The sequence below is a fragment of the Sitophilus oryzae genome, unplaced genomic scaffold (assembly GCF_002938485.1).
Source record: "Sitophilus oryzae breed Bouriz unplaced genomic scaffold, Soryzae_2.0 scaffold_937_pilon_pilon, whole genome shotgun sequence".
Classification (NCBI taxonomy): Eukaryota; Metazoa; Arthropoda; class Insecta; order Coleoptera; family Curculionidae; genus Sitophilus; species Sitophilus oryzae.
This window is the reverse complement of record NW_022147569.1, coordinates 344,041-357,208: the sequence shown is the minus strand read 5'-3', so window position 1 is coordinate 357,208 and position 13,168 is coordinate 344,041. Positions and strand designations below refer to the sequence as shown.

Here is a 13,168-nt window from a genome sequence, read left to right as displayed (position 1 = left end):
TGCTATAAAGTGAGAAAATAAAATATTATAGAATATAATAATTAACTGAGAGAGAGAGAGAGAGAGAGAGAGAGAGAGAGATATTCTACAATAAAATATTATATGAGAAAATAATTATTATATTTTTACTTTATAAGGTGAGAAAATAAAATATTATAGAATATAATAATTAACTGAGAGAGAGAGAGAGAGAGAATGATATATTCTACAATAGAATATTATATGAGAAAATAATTATTATATTTTCACCTTATAAGGTGAGAAAATAAAATATTATAGAATATAATAATTAACTGAGAGAGAGAGAGAGAGAATGATATATTCTACAATAGAATATTATATGAGAAAATAATTATTATATTTTCACCTTATAAGGCGAGAAAATAAAATATTATAGAATATAATAATTAACTGAGAGAGAGAGAGAGAGAATGATATATTCTACAATAGAATATTATATGAGAAAATAATTATTATATTTTTACACCTTATAAGGTGAGAAAATAAAATATTATAGAATATAATAATTAACTGAGAGAGAGAGAGAGAGAGAGAGAGAGAGAGAGAGAGAGAGAGAGAGAGAGATATATTCTACAATAGAATATTATATGAGAAAATAATTATTATATTTTTACCTTATAAGGTGAGAAAATAAAATATTATAGAATATAATAATTAACTGAGAGAGAGAGAGAGAGAGAGTAATTAACTAAGAGAGTAAGAGAGAAATAGAATAATTCACTGAGAGAGTGTATGTGTGTGTGTGTGAGAGAGAGAGAGAGAGAGAGAAATAATTATTATTTTTACTAAGGTATTCATATTAATTGAGTGTATTTATTAATTAAAAATTAAATTATTAAGAGAGAGAACAGACTAGAGTTGAGACTAAATGCGTATCGATAAATTGGAGCGTAAAAAAGAAATATCCGGACCAGTATCGCAAAACAGCGCTAGATATCGCTTTTAACACCGGTACGGCAATTTAAAAATCGATCGGTCGGTGGCAAATTCCTGGCCAGTGGAACCAGTGACAAAAAATGTACTACCTTTTTTTACTGCGTTAAAGAGAAGATAAATATAGATTTTGTTCGAGAATTTATTTTATTGAATATATTTAAAATAATATATTACAAAAATATTAATGATATTTAGATAATTTTGAGAAATTAATTATGATAATCAATTTAATTGAGTATAAGTAAAATATGTATGTAGTTCAGAAAGGGATCTGCGGCGGAAGGACCAATGCTACGGGCGAGAATTAAGGGGCTCAGTTCATTAGGGTGAGTTAATGTATCAGGACTGTGGGCACTCACCTTTATTCCCGTTCTGGACTCGTACCTGTTGATTTTTTGCTTGAACAAAACACTTGAGGATAGCGCGCGCTTGGAGGTGTACACTGTGTACTCGGCCGATCTGGTCACTCTCTCGTCACGCTGCGTATTCGACTACGGCTACGTACCCACTAAGGTTTTTTCGGGTAAAGGATGGGAGGAAGGGATAGAATCCAACACAAAGACTACATTTTTCAACAAGATGGAGCATCGTGCCATTCAGCAAAATCAACTAAAAATTGGTTCGGTAATAATAATATAAAAGTTCTATCCTATCCTGCAAGTAGTCCGGACTTCAATGTTATAGAAACTGTGTGGCATAAAATGAAGCAATATTTAAGAAACCACCCTCAACGAACAATTTACGAACATTTTTTGATTTGCGGACAAAACTGCAGGAAATTTGGGATAATTTTTCTCCTCAAATGTGCCAATCTTTGCTAAATACAATGCCATTAAGAGTTCAGGCAGTTGTTAAGGCGAAAGGTGATGTAAGTCCGTATTAAACAAATTTCTTGTTGTGCTGTCCCAATATATAGTTGTCAGCAAATTTGGGTTGATTTTGGCAAAATAAGCTATTATCAAAAGTGATTTGTTTGCAAAGTTATAAAAATATAGTAAAATTGTCTAGATCATATTGAATTTAGAATAATAAACAAAATAAATTGAGTCGTTTTAACAAATTACTATTTTTATTGCAAAAAAAGACCTTGTCCCAACATATAGTCGTTAGGGCTCGTAAAGTAAATTCTTCAAAACTACTACTACCACTACTTTACAACAAGTCGGATTTAGATACTCTGCGCTGTGTTTGTCATTTTGTGGAATCAGCCCAAGCTCACCTGATGATGGAGTAGGGCTCCGAAACCGGTAGTGAGAGCAGGTTGTTCCCCGTTATGACAAACACAGTGTGGAATTCACTTCCATATAGCAGTTCAAGGCAAGAAACTCTTGTATAATTTCGGTAGTGATATCAGCCGACAAATTTTCTAATTTCATATGTATTAAAAAAATGTCTATACCTATGTGGCGGTCATCTCTCCAAAAAATCGTATATGGGTATTTCGACACTGCAAGAAAATCTACAAAATAAAATAGATATTTTTTGTAAACACTTCTGCGTTAATCCCAAACGGAAAACTACTTGTTAGAAGTTAGGTGTACAGATATACAAATTTGCCTAACTAACAAAAAATGCTTAACGTTTCGGAAAGTTTATCTCTTTCCGTCGTCGGAAGCAAAAAAATACAAAGGATAAAAAAACTATTTAAATTGAATTGTAACAGTCAAATTTCCTCGCAACGACCTCTGTGTGCTAGCTCATAAATTATCGCAAATAACTATTGTTTTTGCATCATGTTTACTATAATTTTATGGTTAAATATTATTTTATTTAAATTTTTACTATTTTGCAACCCGTTATACACCGCGATATTATATAGCCACAGAATATTGTCACTGGATACCGCCCAGCATTAGAATTTTTGTCGATCTCTCTATATCTTTGGTCATCACTTGTCCCTTGTCACTGTCAGATCAAATCAGATGTTTTTGGATTTATTTATCCTTTGTTTTGGTTATTGAAATTTTATAATTATCAGATAAAATTTCGTAGTTAAGTTGGTTATTTTTGATGTAGATCGCAGTGTGCAATTTGTTCATTTAATTGTGGGAATTTGTGAGTTTAGTTCGTTCATTGACCGGATATCAAAGATGGCTGTGAAAATAATCTAGAACATCGTTTTTTATTTATGCCTTTTTGTGAGTTGGACTAGTCAAGATATATAGTTCTCTATCTATATCCTGGAGGGAGATTTCCGGTTGAAATCTGATTTTGTGAAGGAAATCGAATCCTTGCATCACTTCTTGTGTACTCCCTGGCTGAAGAGTGTCGTCGTGAAGGACTGGCTGCCGTTCCGTGAAGCATTCCCTGTTGGTGATTAGCAGGTCTTCCTTCTTTAGTGAAGGATTAAGTCTTCCGGAACACATTTGGTCAGAGACGTGGTTGTATTTTGTGGGATTTACATGGACCACCGACCAGTTTCCATAATGGGATTAAAATAGCCTTTTTCCGACCGATATTCCGATTCCACGTGCCCAAGAAGTCCCCGAATAGGTCCAAGGTATGCTATAATTCTTCTGCCTAGTCTAAGTCAATGCTCAACTGATTTTTATTCGTATTGTTGACTGGTTTTCGACTTTTCCACGCCCACATGGTGTAGAACGATTAGTTGAGTGTTATCTTTCTTAAATCTTATTTGGTTGTTCGTAATTGTAGAGCAAGAAGACCGATCCAGACCGTACAGCACAGAACAGTCCAGAATTCCATCCGTTCCTGTTGCCCGTGTGTAGAGTTACCCGTTGGACATCATAAACCCTCGTTGAGGTAAAGTTCAGATTTGACTAGTCCTTCTTTATTACCTTTATTAACTCCTACACGTTGGGCTAGTCCTTGTTCTATAATTGAGGCTCTTTTCTAAGACAACCAATGTTATTTAGGGTTTTTTATGTTCATCTTTTGAAGTCCTACACCTGCCTGTACATTTGCTGAAGGGCTCCAGTGACAGCACACCGAGCTGCTGTACCCTGCGGTAGCCACCTCATAGCTATACGCCGTAGCTCAGCCGGAGGAACTTCCGAGTTGTTTCAAGATTGTACATCCATTAGAGTAAGACTGTTTAGATTTAGATTTGCTATTTATAAACCACCCTGACTGTATCTAGTATAAGTTAGCTAAGGGGGTTTGACGTCATAGGTTTAGTTCTTATTGATTTACATACTGATTGAACTTACATTTTCAGTCATTTACATTCATTTTTCATTTTCTATTCTTTTTTTTATATATCCTATTTAACTTTTAATATTTCAATAAATTGCTTAAATATTTTTAGTAGTATTATTTACAGTCTAGTCTCATAGTTAAGTTAGAGTCACTTAAGTTTAACGAATTATAGTAATATTTGAAGTTCATGGTAGTTGCACTCAACAGTTCGAGGTTAGTGTTGAAGTCTACTTAATAGTAACATCTTTTATGCCGAGTTCATAGAGTATAATCTCGTGGCGCCCTTTTATTAATATCTTTGAACCCCGACCACCCGGCTGTTAAAATTAAAAAGCTAGTGGCCTCTATGCAACTCATTACCGATTAAGTAAACTTGTGTTTTATTGAACTTCAAATTAGAAAGGGCGTGGCACAACTATTCGAGAACACTTCAGTTTTTTAAAACAGATACGCAGGGCACAGAATAAATTTTAATAACGCCAAAATCATAATGAAAGAAGCGATAGCCTCTAAAAGAAAAATAAATGAGGCTTTTTTAATACAATCTAGTAAAAATAAATGTATTGCTCATGCATCTGTAGATGTTAGTAATGTATGGTAATCGCTTCTTTGATTTTAAAGAACATAACATAAATAAACGTAACATACGTAAAAATTAAAAATAGTCATACAGAAAGTTTGGGGCTTTTTGGTTTTAGTTTATTAAGTAATTGTTATCAAGTAGTAATTGTTAATTTTAAAGTTTAACTTGATATAATGTCATTTTAACAGAACGTCGACGGTTTTTGTAGACGTATCTGTTTTAAAAAACTAAAGTGTTCTCGAATAGTTGAATTTAAATATTTTAAATAATTTTTTTCTTTATTCTTTGTATTTTTTTTGCTTCCGACGACGGAAAGAGATAAACTTTCCGAAAAGTTAAGCATTTTTTGTTAGTTAGGCAAATTTGTCAAAACTTCTGACAAGTAGTTTCCGTTTGGGATTAACGCAGAAGTATTTACAAAAAATAACTATTTTATTTTGTAGTTTTTCTTGCAGTGGCAAAATACCCATATAGGATTTTTTCAGATTTATTGCGAACCAAACCAACAGAATCAGAATAACCAACTATGTCAATCATTGCTGATAACACCGTATAACTGAGTAACTTCAATCTAAACTGAACTGATGTTCTGTGCTTCGTAACATAAGTTTTAGTAGGCATTAGAAAATAACTGTTGACATTGCTTAGAAATTTTAAAAACGCCAATCTAGTAAATAATTCATCATCGATCGCGTAGCAAGTAAAATGGATTTAAGTAATGAGTTTGCGTTGCATGTTCAGCTGTAATTCAATTATCGGTTTAATATTGTTTTTCTATAGAGCACCTAAATTCTAAATGTTGTACAGAGTGTCCCAATATTCCTTGGATAGAGTACGTATTTTTGGAAGCAAAATAAGTGCATTAACACGATTTACCTTAAACACAGTTTTTTTTTATTTGAATGAGATTTGGGGTGCCTATGTTTTACTAAGCGCTTTAAAATTTAACCTTCGTAAAAAAACAAAGAGAAAGTACGGGAAGGGTGAAACATATCCCCACCAATTAATTTTAGTAGTCAGTTTTTACTACATTTTTTGTCTCTTGCATTGGATTTTTTCTCCAAAGCGGACCTACAAAATATACAGGAAGTTCCAATATTCCGTGGATACGGAACAACTACCTATTTTTTGAATCACAATTTGTTAATTACACACAATTTACCTCTTTACAAAAGTGCTTCGTTTGTCCGTTATAGGGCATCAATCAAAAATAAACCCGAACGTTAGTAAATTTAAAGTTCATGAAGTTTATTGAGACCACATATCATTTGTTATACTAACATAAAAGTCTAGGTTTTCGCCAACTAAATTATAAATACATACTAAATTTTATGCGCCATATATCTTGACGTGACCAGAAACATTTTTTGTAAGCCAGCTTCGGGGATAAAATCTCAAACAGTACGCGCGGTGGTGCTTTTTACAAGAAACAAAAAATGCAGTAAATAGTAGAAGGGCCATTTTACGAAAAAAAATACGTGGTCGGTGGAGTTGGAAAATATTTCTACTAAAATTTATATAGGGGTGAGGGTAGTTTTCACTCTTCCCCTTCTTTTTCTTGATTTTTGTGAAAGTATAAAGGTAAATTATGACCAATAATCTTATTTGCCATTGATATCATGTTCTGCAGTAATGATAACAAATGTTTCCTTATATGATTTAATACAATACTATATCATCCTTCTTGTGACATTAAACCCTATCTTGGTTTACTGTCACGAGAAGCGAACGATATCAATCTTAGGACGGATGACTGTCCATTAACAGAATTTCGTCGTGATATCAGTTCAAAGGCAAAGTTATACAGAGCACCCCTTATAAGATTGGCACACTACAGGAATTTCGTTAAACAGATGAGATGAGCAATTAATCGGTCGCTACCCTTTCCATAACGCGACAGGTCGTGTGTTAGATTTTATCAGCTTTTAAACTTTTTATTTGAAAAATTATAGGGTTTTTTTTAATAAATTAATACAAAGAAAAAACTACCCAACAAACATTTGAAGTTAGAATTACGTTAAATTAACCACCTGGATTATTGACCAGCTGGAAATTGGTCGAAATTTCCAAGAATTTACGTTGTAACAGTCGTAACAGTGTTTGTTGTTGTTGTTGAATTTCCTCGCAACGACCTCTGTGTGCTAGCTCATAAATTATCGCAAATAACTATTATTTTTGCATCGTGTTTACTATAATTTTATTGTTAAATATTATTTTATTTAAATTTTACGATTATGCAACTCGATATACACCGCGATATTATACATATATTGTCACTGATGCCGACCAGCAGTAGGCTTTTTGTCCATCTCTCTATATCTTTGATCATCACTTTTGTCCGTCACTTGTCACTGTCAGATCAAATCAGATGTTTTTGGATTTATTTATCCTTTGTTTTGGTTATTGAAATGTTATAATTATCAGATAAAATTTCGTAGTTAAATTGGTTATTTTTGATGTGGATCGCAGTGTGCAATTTGTTCATTTAATTGTGGAATTTCTGTGTTAAGTTCGTTCATTGACCGGATATGAAATATGGCTGTCGAAAAATATTCTAGAACATCGTTTTTTTTATTTATGCCTTTTTATGAGTTGGACTAGTCAAGATATATAGTTCTCTATCTATATCCTGCAGGGAGATTTCCGGTTGAAATCTGGTTTAGTAAAGGAAATCGAATCCTTGCATCACTACTTGTATACTCCCCGTCCGGGTATCATCGTGAAGAGCTGGCTGCCGTTTCGTGAAGCATTCCCTGTTGATGAATAGCAGGTCTTCGTAGAGAAGGATAAAGGCTTCCGAAACATATTTGGTCAGAGACGTGGTTGGATTTTGATGATTTTTATGGACCGCCGACCAATTTCCGCAATGGGATTAAAATAGCCAAATTTTTCCGACCGATATCCCGATTCCACGTGCCCAAGAAGTCCCGGAATAGTTCCAAAAGCAAGAAGACCGATCCAGACCGTAGTGCACAGAACAGTCCATAATTCCATCCTATTGCCCGTGTAGAGGTACCCGTTGGACATCATAAACCCTCGTTGAGGGTTTTTTATATTCACCTTTTGAACACCTAGGTTCCTACACCTACTTTTCATCTGTACCCCTGCTGACATCCGTGGGCCCCAGTGACATTCATCAAGCTGCTGTGCACCGCCGTAGCCACCCTGTAGCTATACACCGTAGCTCAGCCGGAAAAAGTTTTCAAGTACAATCGAATAGAGTAAGACTGTACAATTTTAGTTTAGATTTAGTTTGATATTTGTAATCCACCCAGGATATTGTACTTAGTTTAAGTAAGGGGGATTATGACGTCATACTTTTAGTTAGTTTTCTTGATTTAAATTTTATTCTACTTTTCAACGTTTATTCATATCCATTTCTTTAAATATTAACTTTTGATATTTAATAAATTGCTTAATAATTTGTAGTAGTATTATTTACAGTCTAGTCTCATAGTTAAGTTAGAGTCACTTAAGTTCAAGTAATTATAGTATATTTGAAGTTCATGGTAGTTACACTAAACAGTTCGAGGTTAGTGTTGAAGTCTACTTAATAGTAACATCTTTTATGCCGAGTTCATAGAGTATAATCTCGTGGCGCCCTTTTATTAATATCTTTGAACCCCGACCACCCGGCTGTTAAAATTAAAAAGCTAGCGGCCTCTATGCAATTCATTCAGATTATGTAAACTTTGTGTTTTATTGAACTTCAAATTAGAAAGGGCGTGGCAACGTTAAAATTCCCAAAGTGGGGAATAAAACTAAAGTAATTTGGAAGTTAAAAACAGGTTAACAGGTTATAATGTCTTGTATGAAATATGGGCTATGAAGTCAAAAATAACCGACGTGAGGTCATAACATGGTAAAATAGAGGTAAATTTTACTAAAAATAGTCCTAATTTATACTACCTACATTTTAACATGGGAAAAAAGAGAAAGAATAAGGTAAAGTATTTTTCTTTTTAATATGTGCATGTAAATGAATTTCCCAATAATGAACCAGGAAGACAAAGAAGTGTAGTAATAACTGGCATGGCCGTTTGAACATTAATCCAATATGGATGAAATACCTACATATTGTCAAGGTGTATTATTGGTTGCATAACTGCATACTGCTAAATAATCGCAACGTGCATTGAGGAACCTGGCGCATTCGCCAGAAAGTAAAAGAAAATTATAGAATTCTTTAGAAAATTCCAGAAACCATCGCCAGGGGGTATATAAGGCCCGCGCTTTGACAGTTGGACAAGTCTAAAGTCTGAAGATAGTCTCAAGTTTGAATAATACCGCGAAATACCGTTAGAGTAATACTAGTTGCATAAATTGTGTTGTAAATAGTATAAGTTGTGTGTACAGAGTGAGACAAATAAATTCGTTAAGTATTTTATCGTGAGTTTAAATAGTGGACCCACGGAATCCGTAACAATATTATGCACTTCCTAGTAAATGTAAATAAGTTATTGGTAAGAAGTGGATTACTGGATTCCCAAGATAATTATGTCTGCGGAGAAAAATTTTCTGTGAGATGTAAATATGATAGGCCCTAAAAAATTATGCGCCATTAAAATTTTATGTATTTTCAATAATTAATTTTAGAATAAATCGTTACTTTCAAGGTTCTAACCTAACTTTTTTTCAGCTAACTTCCTTGGTACAGTTTTAAAGTTCTTAATTAGTTAATTTAACTTGTGGTAGGTAGTATTATTCATAAACGTCTGTTTATTTTTCTCAATAGTTTAGAACAATATCACAAAAAAATATTTTTTGAAAACAAATTGGATAAGAAAATGGCCGCCAATGGTATTTTTAACTATTCGTCTATGAAGTTAGGTTTGTCATAATTTTAAAACCTTAAAGTCCGCTTTCTTTTTATCAGGTTAAGATTTCTTTAAATTAATAACCTCAAAGGTCAAGATTTCTTGCTTAAGGTATTTTTCCTTCGAGGTGCAAGTTAAAAAATGGGCTATATTAGGTCGAAGCAGGGTCGAAGCTCATTTCGCGAAGGCCTGACTTTTGGAGTATCGCCGGTAAAACAGAAAACTTTTATTTTCTTTGAGTGACAGTTGACAATGATATTTTATGCTAAGTTCGGTAATTACATCTTCGAGCAATCCAATTAACTTTTCACAAATTCAATATTCTTTCGTTCCCCACCAGTGGGAACAAGGGTGGTAATGTGCTATGACGTCATAATCCCTCGAAAACTATTTTAAACGGAAATCACCCCGAGGAAATTAAAAAAGGTAATTTTTAACCTGCCGTATGTCTGACTTTCTTCCAAGTCAAAAAAATAAGTTACTTTTACCTTTGAAGCATAATAGCGACTTATGAGGTCGAAATAAATTGAATTTTCAACCTAATTTGAACTCCTCCAAATAAGGTCCCATTTAAAGTTATTAACAACTAAATTTTAACCTAACTTGAAAACCAAACAATGCTTTTGACCCCCGAGATAAATTTGAGGTTATAATAAAGTAACATTTGACCTCCTTTAAGTCCCTGTAGTCTTAATGCCCTCAATAGGTTATGAGTAACTAGATTTTAACAATGCCAGTTAACTCCAACAATGCTACTTTTCAAAGGCAGAATTTTAGGTTATTATTAACTAGTTTACGGCATGATTTCTCGCACTTTATTCCCTACAGAAAATTTATTAAGTTAAATATAAGTAAAATTCAACCAAATAGTGGTTAATTTTCCGTGGTCAATGGTTTTTTCTCCTTTCTATGCTACTTGGGTAAATATTACATTTTATTTAAGAAAAAGAATTAACTATTTGGTTCTTCTAAATATTCGTCACTGGTATTATTGTTTTCAATACAAAGATAAGATGTAGGTTGGCGTGTGTGCTTTTTACAAATTGGGAAACACCAGCTGAACACTGATGCTGTGTAAATCGGTTCTTCCTTATTGGACAGTATTTACACCGTACTTTTTGTGGAATCTACTGTTTTACTTGAGATGTGTGTGACTAATTTAATTTTTTGGCAAACACAAGTATTTAACACACACAGTATTTATTAAATAAAATTATTGTTAAAAAAATTATTATTAAAATAAAGTTATTAAATAAAATCTACTATGACGTCATCCTGAGCGTTAATTTATCCTCAACTAAAATACAAAACTTTGTGCAACTGATTCCGTAGCACTGACCACACTTTGAAGAACATGCAAAACCCAGTTTTCTACAAGAGCAATTTTTAGAACACTGACTCTCTTTGTAATTGCAATAAAATAATTTTAGTAGGTCAAGAGGCGCCACATCCTCTGTTGACTGAATAGGTGTCAGATTGCCTTTTTGATCTTTCTTCCATCCATATTGTAAAGAATTGAACTTGTTAACAATCCATTCTTGAATCTAAAATATGCAACTTATAACATTTCCTATAATAGAAATATCTTTACAGTTAGCTGAAAGTATGTCCTGAGTAAATGGAGTTTTGCAGAGTTCTCAGTTGGAGGCAAATTAGCTAAATTAAAGGTGGTCTTAAGGGATTCTCAAATGGTTAATATGTTTAATATAGCTTTCGCAGTGATATAGCTTTAAAAGATAATTTAATCCCGACTGAAACAAAAAAAAATGTGCCTGTCGGTACTGAAAAAAGATGACGATCTTTGTCAATAGCTCGACGTATTTTTAGAAAAAAAATCCTAACAAAGATGACTTTTGTTTCAGTCAGGATTAAATTATCTTTTAAAGCTATATCACTGCCCAAGCTATATTAAACATATTAACCATCTGAGATACATTCTATACAATAGGATTACATCTAAGGTAAGCCCTTAAGACTACCTTTGATTTAGCTAATTTTCCTCCAACTGAGAACTCTGCAAAACTCCATTTACTCAGGACATACTTTCAGGTAACTGTAAAGATATATCTATTATAGGAAATGTTATAAGATGTATTTTTTAGATTGAAGAATGGATTGGTAAAAAGTTAGATACTGTACAATATGGATGGAAGAAAGATCAAAAAGGCGATCTGACACCTATTCAATCAACAGAAGATAATGCCTCCTGACTACTAAAATTAATATTTTGCGAGAGAATCAGTGCTCTAAAAATTGTTCTTTTAGAAAGCTGGCTCTTAAATGTTTCAAATGTTCACTTCAAAGTGTGGTCATTGCTACGGAACCAGTTGCACAAACTTTTGTATTTTAGTTGAGGACGAAAGTGACGCTCAGGATGACATCATAGTAGATTTTATTTAATAACTTTAATTTAATAATAATTTTTTTAACAATAATTTTATTTAATAAATAATATTTAAACGTTATTTTTAATTGTTTTAATGCTTAAATTTATACTTGTGTGGTTTATCTATACTAACACTATACTGTTAACACAAAAATTATAGCTGATTGGTTCAAAAAAATTGAAAAATTTATAAACCGTATAGTAAAAAATTGCTCTATCCTATTACTATTTATTTTAGAAAAAAAATTATTAAAGGTAAAATATTCAAAATTTAATTCTCTATAAAAAAAACTATTTTTAGTTTTTTCGAGAAAAGTTATGCAAACGGAGATACTTGAAAAAAACGAAAAAATCCAAGATAGCGGCGGTTTTTTTCAAACTTCCCACCACTGGGACCGAATGGGACTTTTGAGAGGTTAAATAGGAGATCATTATCTACACATTCCCGTTGAGATCCGTTGGTTATTAATTTTTTCCACCTCAACCTCCAGATTGACTGGCCTACCAATAAATTAAAACAAAATATATAAAATCCCAGACTTGATTGGTCGCGTCGTTAGATTTTTTCTAAAAAATTTGTACGTAGTTGGTACGTACATGGTTGTACCTCTCAGTGGTCGGGTAAAGCGGGTGTGTGGCCGAAGGAAATATATATTATATTTCAGAAATCTGCCTAAGGCTTAGCCCGATCCTGTCGTGTTAAGCCATACCCAAAATTCCAAACACACGTGCTTTGATTAAGGTTTGCAGAGTTTCAGCATTTGCCATAAAATAGCTAGCAATTTGTTACAGAACCATATAAGTTATGTATCACTGTAATCATAAAACTTCAATCTATTTCCGTATTGTAACGAAATTTTAAATTATATCTTTAGTTTCGAGAAAAATTAATCCAAACATACGGAATATTTTGTTGATATTTGATCATCAAAATCTTAAAAATAAAGAAGTAGACTAAAAATGTGCTACAATACGGATATAGTATAATCCTTTATCTTTAATTTTTCTTCTTCATTTGTGCAAAAATACTTAGCCAGTTTTACATAAAACGTTAAATGCCTAAATGTGAAATGGACTCTTAACGCCGGTCTTTCATATGCTAACACAAAGTCTCCTTAAGGCATTTCTAGAGAGAAAAGTATTTAAAACTAATATATTAGTTTTTATTATTAAAAAAATGAAATGTGTTAGATTTTTTGAACAGTGCGACCGATCCTGGGTTAAATTAGAAAAAAAGTGGTTCTTACTGAACCCTACAACGTCATG

General features: G+C 32.8%; 1 protein-coding gene across 1 annotated transcript in view; it reads right to left on the bottom strand.

Moving 5' to 3' along the window:
• Positions 1–13,168, bottom strand: part of LOC115890887 (serine/threonine-protein phosphatase rdgC) — a 494,608-nt gene that overhangs the window by 255,400 nt on the left and 226,040 nt on the right. The gene's annotated exons all lie outside the window — the stretch shown is intronic.